Raw genomic sequence first — 13,845 nt, 5'->3', positions numbered from 1 at the left:
CAAAAGTTAATTCGAATATTAATACAGCGCTTATCCTGCGTAGGGGTGCTTGTATTAGATTTAAAAGATAGGTTAGTAATGCCCGTTTTCACCATCGATCCCTAATTTTTAAGTGACCCCTATGAAAACAAAATTCCTGTTATGTGTTACCATAGGAATATTCACTTAAAATTAGGGATTGATAGTGAAAACGGGCATAAGTCCATACCTATTGTAGGTAATTTATGATTGTCCAAAAGCCAAACGTGTTTCTTTTTTTAAGGTCCCTAAAAATCTTTAGTTCTTTTGGGACCGACCGTAACCCCATCTTGCTTATCACACAATCAGTCCGTCCCTCAAGGGAGTCGAACCTAGGACATCCAGATCATAAGAGTCAACCGTCTGAAGGTCACCACGAAGATTCTCATTAAAACGTTTCCACGAGCAAAATAAGGCCGGATATTTGGTTACTATTTCGGTGACAGATAACAGATATTCCCAGAAACATAACCTTTGTAATAATTCCATAAACAATCTAAAAGCTAAAAGGTTTGTCCAATAACCGCAATTGGTACCTTAGAAATAGCTTGGCAGTTATTAATTGCTGGCATAATATCAACGCTGTATTTTATTTGGCAATAAATTTCAAATTGTTTGTTAAAGTCTGGCATTTAGGTAGAGCTATTTTTAGTGACATTGCGGACTATTCGTCGCAGTAAGATTGTATCCCATCAAAAACAATACTTGTCAAAAAAACCAAGTCTCGCAACTCAGTTGTTCTACGGTAAAAAGTTGTGAGATCCATGTAATACCAAGTCCAGGCCAGGAAATCTTTAACGTTTTACATAAATTATTGACTTGGCCATCGCACTAAATAATTTAATTTACACGTGGTTTCTGAGACTTGGTTTTTTTACAAGTATTGTTTTTGATGGGATCTCATTTCTTTTTGTATTTTGTAGACAGCAGTTATGTATCTAGAAAACTGGACCGAAATTGAAAAATTTTACTCGACTTGGCGGTTGCGCTACCGTGCCCCCAAATATTTTAGTTTTTCCTTGATTCATACACCAAACACTACTTATATTCCAAATTTGAAGCTTCTAGGTCTGCTAGAAGTGCCTTAGAGTTTTGATGATCGGTGAGTCAGTGAGTCAGTGAATCAGTGAGTGACAAAATTAAGTAACTTTGACCCGTTATAATTCTTAAACTACTGGTTCAAATTGAATGAAATTTTAAGTATACCGTGTCTTTACAATGCCTGCATAGCTAATGAAAATTCAGCCTTCTAGTTTTATCCACAACGAAGTTACAGGCGGTCGAAAATGGCCTGAATTGCTTCGAGAAAAGGATGGTACGGCCGTGCCGCTTTTTTGCTCGACTTGGTGGGGGCACTGCCGTGCCCCCAGATATTATTTTAACCCCTCTCGGAAAAATAGGGGAAATATTAGTCTGTGTTCGTCTGAAGGTGGGATGAACTGATTTCGATTTATGTTTTTTTCGCTTAAAAGTATGAGGGGTATTTAACATTGGACCATATTTTTAGCAGTCGTCATAGTTTCATTCAGTGAAGTTCACTGGTGGAAGAAAATCAAAGTGTTATTTCTGTATTTTTCCTATGTTTATTCAGCTACTTTACATTACTTGTAAGCTCAGAAAAAAAAAAACACTATTTAAATGTCTCCATATTTTTTCTCTACCAGAACACAAACAGTTCAATTTCAAGAAAAAATACGCAGCATACGATGTAATAACATATCAGATGGGATGCTCATAATGCGTGAAAAACGAATGTTCAAAAAATTCATGTTTTTCATTGACTTCCACGATCTTCTTTACATTGCAAACCGCGACTTTATTGGGTGACATGTTACAAATACAACGTCTGAAATATATACAATACAACGTCTAAAATATATATACCGTACGTCGTTCGACAATGTTACGAAATGGGAGAGATACGTTACTGGGAAGATTCCGTATGTAGGTATTATACTTGTTAGCGTATTCCTGTAATACTTAGAAAAGAGTATACCCACTGTTCCTACATATTAGAGAAATTCTGCGAATGCCACTGGAAATACTCCTGACGTTACTTGATATCAATTTTCATCTTAAATAGTAGGTACACTTGTTTGAAAGATATTGCTATTAAGGCTGAAAACTTTTATTAATCTGAAAGATTTTAAATAGGTACCTAAAACTTTTGTGCTTTGTTTCACCCTCTTCAGCTTGTACTCGTATGTGATCACTCTTATTGTTTCATAGAATATATTTTTTCTTATTACCAAATTTTACTAAGTTGTGTGAATTTTAGAGTCAGTAAATTATGTTTGGCAGCTACCGTAGGTACAATCGACAGCAAATAATCTCATAATTGTAGGTATACTTGACATGTTGTAAGTCCAATATATTGTTATTATTATACTTATAAAACAAAAAAAAAACAAAAGATTAAAACTATCCAGCGCTATCATCCATCTCCTACTTAGCTATCGTAGAGGATTTCAAAACAGAAACTTAAAAATTTCAGTCACAACATACAGCTAACCCTTAAATGCTAAAATATTTGAAGCGGCACACTCTCGTAAGGTAGCTCTCGGGTCTTTATTTGTATTTGCAAACTACTCCACGAATGCATTATTTACGGCGTGGGAGGGTTGAAAGCTGATGCGGACCATAAATTGTGCCTTTTGACACACTCAAAGTAAATTTTGTAATCCGAGTGTGAGGAGAACTAAGCCAGGATCAAAGTATTTTTAGAATGAAATGCAAATCCAGGAAAAGGCAGAAATAAGGAAGAGGTTAGGTACACTACACTATAAGTGATTTTAGTGTAGTGTACCTAAAAAAAAAGTGATTTTAGTGTTGCTGTGACCAAGATTTATAGTTTTAGTAACTCTAGCTAAATCAGTTTGATAGCCGCTGGCATTCACTGAGCTATGGAGACTCATAAAAAACTCATTTAAGCAAGTAGGATTTTAAACAGCACTTTTAAACGTCCCAATATTTACCAACCACTGCATTAGGACAATAAATGGGCCAATTCTGAGAAGAAGCAGCGTAAGACATTGATAAGATTCAGGTTTATTTGACGCTGTTAGCTAACGTCGTTCATCAATGCAGAATAGTATCAATCATCATCATGAGGTTATAGTCTCTACTACTCTTTGCAGGAGGACTACTCTTTCTAATTTACCAGGGAAAAAAATCTCATAAAACTCATTTATTTTTGCAAATAGGCTATTAAAAAGCACTTTCACAAGTCCCAGTTTTAATAACCCTACCACTGCTTCGGGACTATAATGGGCCAGTGCTGAGAAGCAGCGCAAGAAACTCAGTCACTATTAAAATTTGAGATTTTGACCAACAATCCTTACGCTAGCCAGACGGGCTGGACAGACCAGCTGGTGTTCACTTATTTAACCTTTAGTTGCTTCTTACGACATCCACGAGAAGAGTGAGGTGGTCATGTTCTATTCTGCCGAATCCACAAGGCTAGAGAAGTATTGCATAATTTATTACCTATATTTATAAAAGCCAAAAGTCACTGACTGACTGACTGACTCACTCACTCATCACGAAATTTCAGAAATTACAAGTGCTAGGAGTCTCAAATTTTGAAGGGGGGTTCCTTTTAGAACCTGCTCACTAAGAACGGATTTTACGAAACTACCCCTAAGGGGGTAAAACGGGATTCATGCGTTCGAAGTCGCGAGCGGCAAAAATAAATATAATCAAATAAATATAAGTACTTAACTAGATCTATATTTATTTTATTTTTGGACGAACTTGATATTTAGGTAACAGTTAATGCGTTATAATTACAGATAATTGGAAGTTAATTCGACCATCATTGAGCTTATTATCAATAACTGTAAAAGTTAAAAACAATTTAATGGGATTGATGGATTTTCGTAATAAAATATTTATTCTGCGCCAAAAACCAGCAATTCCCAAATAATGTAATGCATAAAAATATGTATACTGAAACAAAGATTTAGTTGTGTGAGTGACCAGAACACACTATTTCAAAGTTACTTCAGTGTGCTAGTATACTTGTAAATATAAGTAAAGTAAATTCTAGAGTACTGTACACCTTAAGATGGGTTGTCATATTACTCAATTTTATTTCCTAAACGATAGGGTATCTCAAAAATAACTATAATAAAGTTAAATTAATATACATTCTGCGACATCTGATTAAATATGCCTATTATTAAATTCTAGCCAGTCCCGAGGCGAGCACAGTAAAACGTGTTGCTGCGACATCAATTATTTTGTATACGCTACATTTTATATTTTTAACTAGCTGCTTTTACCGTCATACATTTCCTAGCTGTACTGCTCGTGATTTCCATGTTATTCAGATTTTGAAGATTTAGTAAAATAATAGTATGTAGTTAATGCAAAACTTTTTGAAGATAGAATATCGATTGTGACAGAGTTTGCTTTCTGCTTCTTTTCAGTAGACAAGAGTATTGTCCTGAAGAAGCGGTAGAGTTCAATTCACATCGAATCAGTAAAAGTTATTTTTACACGCCTTGATGATATTATGTGTGGTTCAATTTTATATAGAGCCTCAAGCAGTACACACAGCAGTAATCAATAATTACCTAAGTTAAACGTTTAAGGTGTAAAAAAGAAAAAAGTTCATCTTTAATTTCCGGGAAAAATACGGAATGATATTGACTCCGGAACGATGCGAAATTTTTTCCAACCTACGAGATGTAGGTATTCCTGTATTTTATTTAAATTTATCAATACTGACAACTACAAATAATTACGTACAACGTGTACTTAAATATTTTGCCATCAAACTAATATCACATTATTACTGAATATCAAGGGCGGGCCTCAGCTACTTGACGGGTCACAGGTGGCGGATAGTGATACATCCTATAGTATGTAGGATAGCTGCGAATAAGGGGAAACCTCCCCAAATAAGCAGTCCCGGACCGAGGCGGCAGGGTACGGAAGGTGTGGCGGGATGTTCTGTGGCATGAGCATCTCCATGGAAATACCACAATACCTAATGATGGCTCTGTGACACGGCGAGTTTGCACCGCCATAAAATAAGTGCATTGCCCTAGCAGAGGAAGCAGTCTGCTTGCGTTCTACCAGGCGGACCTCAGAAGGAGGCACTCGGCTGTAGAAGCGAATATCTTCGAGCGGTGATGGAATCCGTCAGACCCGGTCATTGAACTGCGATCACCAACCCGTCGTTGCTGGCGTGGTGATTAATGGCTAAATACCCCTCCTCAACCATGACAAACAAATACAAGAATCGACCCCGAGTTCCCAGCGCTCTGTCACTCCCTGGCTCTAGCAGCAGCCGGGTGACACGGAGCAGGGGTGCGACAAGGAATCCCTGGGAGTTGACTGGCTGCAACAAACAACTTTACGTGGCCACATATAACACGCAAACGCTGTCCACAGAAGATAGGCTTATAGAACTTGAAACTGAGCTACAGCGAATTAAATGGGACATTCTGGGACTGTGTGAGATTCGAAGAAGCGGCGAAGAACTTGTTACATTACCATCAGGTAACATGCTCTACTATAAGGAAGGTGGAAGCAAGGGCGTGGGAGGAATCGGTTTTCTGATTAACAGGGAAATAAAAGACCGCGTACTAGAAATTGGCTGTGTATCCAACAGAGTGTCATATGTAAAAGTGAAACTGTCAGCTAAATATACACTCGCTATCATACAGGTATATGCCCCCACCGCAAGTCACCCGGATAGCGAAATCGAAGATTTCTACGAAAAGGTGATCACGGCCACGCAAAAATGTAAATCCCATTTTACCATCATTATGGGGGATTTTAACGCTAGAATCGGTAAAAAGGAGATGGATATTGAGTACTGCATCGGTGATTTTGGTCATGGTGTTAGGAATGAAAGAGGGAAAGAACTGGTGAACTTTGCAATGCGAAGTAACATGTACGTCATGAATACGTTCTTCTATAAAAAGCCACAACACAAATGGACATGGCAACACCCTAATGGTGTTCACAAGAATGAATATGACTACATAATCAGTAATCGCAAAAACATTGTGCAAGATGTGTCAGTGCTCAACAACTTCTATACTGGCAGCGATCACCGCTTAGTTCGTGCAACTCTTAACATTAACACCAGGACAGAGAGACGGAAACTAACCCGGCGTCATATCCCACAACACATTATTCCTGATCTAATTAGAGCTAGGGCAGAAGAGTACCAACAATATATCAGTAAACACCTACATAACCTGGACACACAGAAAACAATGCCAATAGAAGCTCTCAATGAACACATAACATCGACAATGAAGGAAGCACAGAAAGAGGTCATGCCTGACAAAATCGATTTCAGACCTAAAAAGCTAACAGCGGAAACACTTAAGCTCATGGAAAGACGTCATCAAATGAGAATCGAAAATAACTCCGACACTACAGAATATCGTAGTCTCCACAAAGAGGTTCGCCAAAGGATAAGACTAGATTTGCTAGAATACCAAGAGGACAAAATTACCACTGCCATAGAATCAAATACTAGCAGACGTATCTTGCGATCTCAGTTATCCAATGGACGAAAGGAGATTTTCCAACTAACTGACGAGAAAGGAGACTTGGTCACTAATAGAGAACAGCTGTTAGAAGTAGCGAGGAAGTACTATGAGAGTCTGTACAAAAGTAAGACATCAAACATCGCCTCACCATTAGATGGACAGTCATATAGAGCGCCTATATCCAATGTTGGCTCCGAAGAAATTCCAGACGTTACAGTGGAGGAAATACGTTTTGCTCTTGGCCAGATCAAGAACAGAAGGTCACCGGGACATGACAATGTTATTCCTGAAATGCTGAAGCTGGCACCTGAAACAGCCTGGAAAGCATTGGCACTGCTTTTCACAAATTGTATACTAGGTAGCAAGGTCCCGAACGACTGGCATAAAGCAATTATTGTCCTTCTTCACAAAAAGGGAGATATCCGGAAACTAGACAACTACCGTCCCATTAGTCTTTTGTCTCACATGTATAAGCTGTTCACTAGAATTATCCTAAACAGACTGAGAGAAAAGCTGGATGCATACCAACCTAGAGAACAGGCTGGATTTCGCGCCGGATATGGAACCAACGACCACCTACATACCCTGAAGACAGTGATTGAAAAATGTCATGAATACCGGAAGCCAATTATTATCACCTTCGTCGATTATGAGAAAGCATTCGACTCAGTGGAAGCATGGGCAGTGGAGAAAGCTCTGGCGGACAGTAGAGTTGATGAAAGGTACATCCAGCTCATTAAACACCTTCAGCTATCCGGAACATCCTCGATACGCCTCCATAAGTTAACCAATGCGTTTAGACTGGAGAGAGGAGTCCGTCAGGGTGACACCATATCGCCCAAGTTGTTCAACGCTGCCCTTGAAAATATCTTTAAAGAGCTAGATTGGACAAGCAAGGGAATAATAATCGATGGAGAAAGGCTAAACAACCTGCGATTTGCCGACGATATCGCACTGATCAGTGATAGCATTGAAGATATGATTGATATGGTAGACCAACTACAACGTGAATCAGCAAAAGTAGGGTTAAAAATGAATTTGTCAAAAACGAAAATCATGACGAACATTGAAAATGCGAAAAATCACGTCCTACCTGTAGAATTGGTCGACCACTACATCTACCTAGGCCACAAAATCACTCTGAATTCTGAGAATCAGGTTGCGGAAGTAGGAAGGCGCATCGGACAAGCTTGGGCGGCATTCGGGGCAAACAGCCATGTTCTACGCTCCAAGAAAATTGCTCAACACCTAAAGACCAAGGTGTTCAACCAGTGTGTACTGCCGGTCTTCGTGTATGGGATGGAGACCACGACGCTGACAGAAAAGTCTGCTGAGAGACTCCGAGTCGCACAACGAGCAATGGAAAGACAGATGCTTGGCGTCTCCCTACAAGATCACAAAACGAACGAGTGGATCAGAGAAAAGACGAGGATCAGCGACGTGGTGGAAGAGATAGAGAGCCGTAAATGGAGATGGGCGGGACACATTGCACGGATGAACCAGGATCGCTGGGCCAGAAAGACCCTGGAGTGGAGACCCCGCAACAACACCCGCGGCAGGGGAAGACCGCCTAAACGATGGACAGACGATATCCGGCAGCAGGCTGGAGTGAACTGGATGCGTGTGGCCAGGGACAGAAAACGGTGGAGGGTTGAAGAGGAGGCCTATGTTCGAAGGCGAACCCAAAGGCTGACATAGATAGATAGACTGAATATGTTGCGGCGCTTCTCAGCACTTGCCAAATGTTTGTCTCGAAGCGCTGGTAGGGCAAAAAAATAATGAGACATGTAAAGGCTCCTTAAGAGCATTTGACGATTTGTAAGTACTTATTTAATTAGTCTACACAAATAAAGATAATTTTGATTTTTTTTAGGTTGTCTGGTATGACAACTATTATACTACTACTAGATATACACAGATTAAATAGAATTAGTAGAGCTATAACATTTCAAATAGGGTTTTTATTTTATTTATTTATTAACACCAACAAGACATACACCATTTTAGACAATATTATACATGCTTATGTGTATAATAGGTTAAGTGCTATCTTAATTATAGGCGTTACACAAAAGAAATTGAATTAACGTAGTAAGCGTAACGTAGTAGGTTAATTTAATTTCGATTATATCATGTCGTGTAGTGTGAGATGTCCTCCAGCTGGCAAGATGGAGCCCTAATATGACAATATGTGAAGTTAGCTCAAGACATTATGTAAGGCCTTTGGCGAAGAGAAAGCGGGGGTATCTAGGGTCCCTTGAAAGTTAAAAGTTAGTTTATTTTGCTCCCCCAATTATACGAATTTATGAAAACTTTTTTTTAATTTGTAATTTTTGTAATCCCGTTAATTCCTTCGTAGTAAGTTAAATATGGTGGTGTTACATACTTATTTGTAAGTAATAGGATTCATTTCAATCAACGAAGAATGAATGTTTTGTTTTATAGTATATTTGCTTTATAGTTTTGGTATTAGCCACAAGAGCCAATTAAGTAAATCAACCATGTAAGTATATCAAGAAATATTAACTTCTAAGTCGCATGTCGTAAATTTTATTATTCGCTAGTAACTAGTCTTCTCGGATTAATTAGCCACGAAGAAAACCCGTGTATGCTGCGAACGAAAGCCAATAGAAATAGTTCGCTACTCAATGTTTTAGGTACAAATTTAAAAACCATTACTTACATTCACCATACAATACTAAAATTAAATAATGTTTAGGCTGGGTTGCACCATCTTACTTTAACGAAAGTATGACGATAACCGGTGCTTTTTGTATAGAGTTTGACAGATTTTTGACGTTTGTTACAGTCAAAATAAGATGGTGTAACCTAGCCTTAGAGTTCTTATGTTATTAAATGAAATAGCATTTCAGTTTGTACTTAAGTCAGTGATTTCTTGATGATGTTAAGTATGTACTTCAGTTTTATCCCGAACGCTCAATAAAAAAACTTAACTCCAAAACTGATTAATTTCATTAATTCATAATTAATACTAATTACCTACTCATTACCTGTACAAGCTTGAACGTAACTAATTAGTAATTCATGTTACATTTTAATCCATTTTAATTATTTCATCGGCTCGTGTTCGGTAAATATCATTTTGGGTTTATCAAATATTTTGAATTCAATCTAGAAGATTACCTTTAAATGTACGAAGTAATTTATTTCAACTTCGATAATACTACTATTACTACTACTACAATAAAGTGTATTTTATATTGAATATAATCACGATAAATCCTTGTAATCATAAAATTAATGAGTTAATTTATCGGCAAGGGCCGTTTCATTTTATTACACAATCGTCAGATAAAGACGCATCTTATCTTATGGATAAGTTTGACAGTTAAGATTTTTTCTTTTTTCACATAAGTGTATTAAACTCTAGGTTCTTGAATTTATTAGGCTTCAAATATAATCTGTTCAACCGAGATAGCGTGATAGCCTTCTACACTTTAATCGTTAACTACTTCCAGCCTATGCTTCAAAGTTACCAGCGCTGTAACTTAAGAGATTGCTTTTAAGTTTATTAAGGAGAGCTTTCCCAGCATTTGAGATGAAAGTCGTTAGTTTTAGACTACTTTGTAATGATAGTTTTTGTGAAAGATTTGTGATTTTAAGAGATAAAGGTTTGTAAGACGTCTCTTTTAATCTTATCATTAAAGGAGTTATAATTAAAATATCTAGCTCACCTGGGATAGAAGCGTGTCTCCTCATCTTGAAGCACCTCAGAGACCACCTCGCATCAGCTGACTGGACACTAACACTCCACAACACCTGTTTAACAACACACTTTTAAATTTAAATTACCAAAAAGATTTCTCAATAAACTCAAAAAAACCTGGCTGAAGAGAGAACACTAGAGAAGAAAATTAAAACATTTTAAAATTTCGAAAGTCGCGCGAAAACTTCGTGCACGGGCGCGCAGCGGGATAGGACCGTATCGTAAGCGATCGGCTGTGCTTCTGGGCGGGCGGGTCGGTAGGGCGGCTGCGGCGATGGGCGGCGGCGCGACTCGGCTGCCCAAGGCGCGCCCGGTACCAGGCGTCCAGAATACACGAGGAGATGGCTGCACACGTGCGTCGCGACGCACCGCGCATGCTCAGGGAAACCTCGGGGAAAGCGGGAGAGCGAGCGAGACGTGCATACGCTAAAAATAGGGGTGCGCCAAAGACGGGGATAGTTCTAAATTGGGCAGCGCCAAGCAGTCTGAAAAGTTCGCGGTGTGTGAAAGTGTGAGTGTGAACGCACACACAGGTATATTTGTTTAGGTTTTCTAAGCAATGTGAATGACAGTTAATCTGCTTACATTCGCAACATCTGTACGTTAATTGAGAATTACGTGAGTACCTATAAGCCTATTTTGGTTGTTTACGGAAAAAAAGGTAACAGCTTATGTAAAAGCTTACTGAGTGACGAAAGCGAATGGGTTTTCACAAGGCATTAAACATTTATTATACATAAAAGTATGACCTACCTTCATCATGTTACTCTAGAGTTTAAGCATGAGTAACGAAAATAATATAATATAATAATCTAGCTGTGTAATTATAACTATTTCTACCCTTATCGACATCAAACTAACAACTAATTGAAATCGTATTTATTAGAAAATTACTCGAGCACCTTCTAATTAATCTTCAGTCAATTAATCATTTAACCCGATGTTACGCGTCCTTTAGCGATTAATTATTGCGGTTGCCAAGCAACGGCTTCCGCAATCTTACAGGTGGCTTCAGTTTGGGCCGCTACGCATTGTCCTTACCACCTTTGCTATCCTGGTACTCTTAACCTTATTACTGAAGTTTCAAGGAAACCCGTTGCCAGGAAACTGGAAATTTCCAAGGTAATTTTCCGAGGCAGCTGAAAGGTTTAAAGGAATTATGGGAAATTGTTAATTTGTACATGGTTTTAATTAGTATGCTATTCGAAAATAATGTCACGGAGATAACTTGCTTCGTAGCCGGTGAGATTAATTTAAACTTATTAACGCATTTAATTATTATCAAGTAAATATGTGCTCAAAATATTATATTAATATATGGATATTCTGGTTAAAGTTTAATAACTGTAATTTTATTTACGAATTTTGTTAAATTGTGATTGGTTTATTCACGTAATGCGCCCGAAATCTATGGAATTTTCCTGAAAACTGAACGACTCGTGGGAAAACACTCCCACTTCCCCCGCCTTTCCCAATAAGCGTCAACAATGACAGTGACGGGTGCACGTCCGTTACGTCACAGAAGTCAACTCCCGCCCCCGAAGTACCAGGCGAGCAGAACTCTACAGGCGTTCGCTTGGAAACTCGGACGTATTCAGGTGGAAATAGAACACCCCCGCCGCGACAGAAATAGCGGCCGGCGCGCGCCGAGTTCGTATTTAGAACAGCTCCATCTATTGTGATTAGAGCGTTCTATTTTTAAATCTGGTTGGTGTTCTAAAAGCACACCAATAAGGTGTAATGTAGTTTTATTTTTTTGGTTCAGACATGGCGATTTTTTCTTATGACACATTTTGTGCCAGTAACATTTTCATTATTTAAACTTATCCATACATTATTTTTTCTTTTGAATTTCATTTTATGGGAATCCGCGCTGTTTGCGTTGTGCCACTTGTTTGATGTTAAACGTAGGCTTTTTCGCTAAACACTTTTTTAAAATTACTAATTTTTAAACCTGTCTGAAAAGTATATTTTTAAATGGACCCCACTTAACGATATCATTATGGGATCCTTATCTACACCATAACCACTCTCTTCCCCCGTAATTAAAATCAAGTGGCATTTAACCAAATGATGTTGGCTTTTAATGAAATTGGTTCGGCTGTAAATCATGGTCTATGTGGACGACATAATTATTAATGGCGATTGGTTGTGTGACCAGTTTTTCACTTTTACGTTTAGGTACAATCAATTTTTAACGTCATTAGGCAAATTGCTAAATAGAGCAATTACTTGATTGGTTTTATAGATACGAATAAATTGATTATTTGATACCTACGATAGCAGGAAAATTTTGCTAGGATTGTCCTACATGATTTAGTCGTTCAAATATACTCCTTCAGCTCTCAAAATCGTACCGTCCATATTCATTAACCACGCTGTCCTTGAAACTGGTAACCTTATATTTTTTATCAACGGTAATACTAAGGTTGGAGAAATCCGAAACTGCGATACACTTTACAATGTTCACGGAAATCAATAACCATGAAGGAAGAGTAGATCGCCAGCGGCGAACCACTACAGTTGGCGTAAAGTCAGCAAGCTCAATCGTAAGTGGTTTTATTCCGGGTAAAAAATATTTTCAAGTAATGCGCTAGAATACAACCAATATTAATGTAAACTCAAAAGTTGTGGTTGAAATTGTGCGCACTATTTTCAAAAAAAATTTTTTTTTTTTTTAAAGAAGCTGAAGCATGTAAATAGCCACACCAGGGAAATGCGGGAGAAGAGAAAAAATGCGGGGGACGGCTGGTGACTCCAAACAACTTAAAAATATAGCTGCACAAAATGGAAACCACCAACCTGTGGAGTAAGCTACCTCATCTAATGGAAAGCGATTATCAGTCCGAAGGTGGGAGCGAGATTCACCGGGAATCTTCAACAATAGAAAAACAAAGACCAATAATCCAGTACATTGTTGGTATAGTGACAGCCTGGTAGGATGGTGGTAGCTAGCCAGGCGGACTTAGCACAAGCTCTACCACCAACCAAACCGAGCAGAAAAAGCTCTCGCTGGGAATCGAACCCGGGCTCTCTAGACCTGAGACAGAACCTGCCTTCCCCCGGCGGTAGGTATGGATAGACCATTTTCCTGGTTAAAAAAGAAGGTCTTAAGAAGGACTAAAGAGTTGGTTATTAAAGTGCTCGTTTTCACCATCAATCCCTAATTTTTAAGTGACCTATATGAAAACAAAATTCCTTTATGTGTTACCATAGAGTTCACTTAAAAATTAGGGATTGATGGTGAAAACGCGAATAAACCTACTACCCCATCCGCCATTGGAAGCCAACATGTGGCCGGCATACGTCGTATTGGTATCACCTTTCTCTCGCGGAAGCGCGGCAAGGTCGCAAATGACGCGACGCGACCGACGCCCGCGCAGCTTAATCTACTGTCAAATTGGATTGGCGATATGTTCCGATTTACTTCAATTACGGTGAGATGTTAGTATTGGTTTACCTTATTTCTTAATATTGCGATCAACTCAAGATCAGTAATGTAACGAGTCTAGTCGTCATCAGGTCATTTGCTCTCCACCGCAGAATCACGACTCTCTCTAAACTTTACCAGAGGTTTCGCAAATA

Source organism: Ostrinia nubilalis, chromosome 3 (assembly GCF_963855985.1).
Source record: "Ostrinia nubilalis chromosome 3, ilOstNubi1.1, whole genome shotgun sequence".
Lineage (NCBI taxonomy): Eukaryota > Metazoa > Arthropoda > Insecta > Lepidoptera > Crambidae > Ostrinia > Ostrinia nubilalis.
This window is presented reverse-complemented; position numbering follows the sequence as displayed.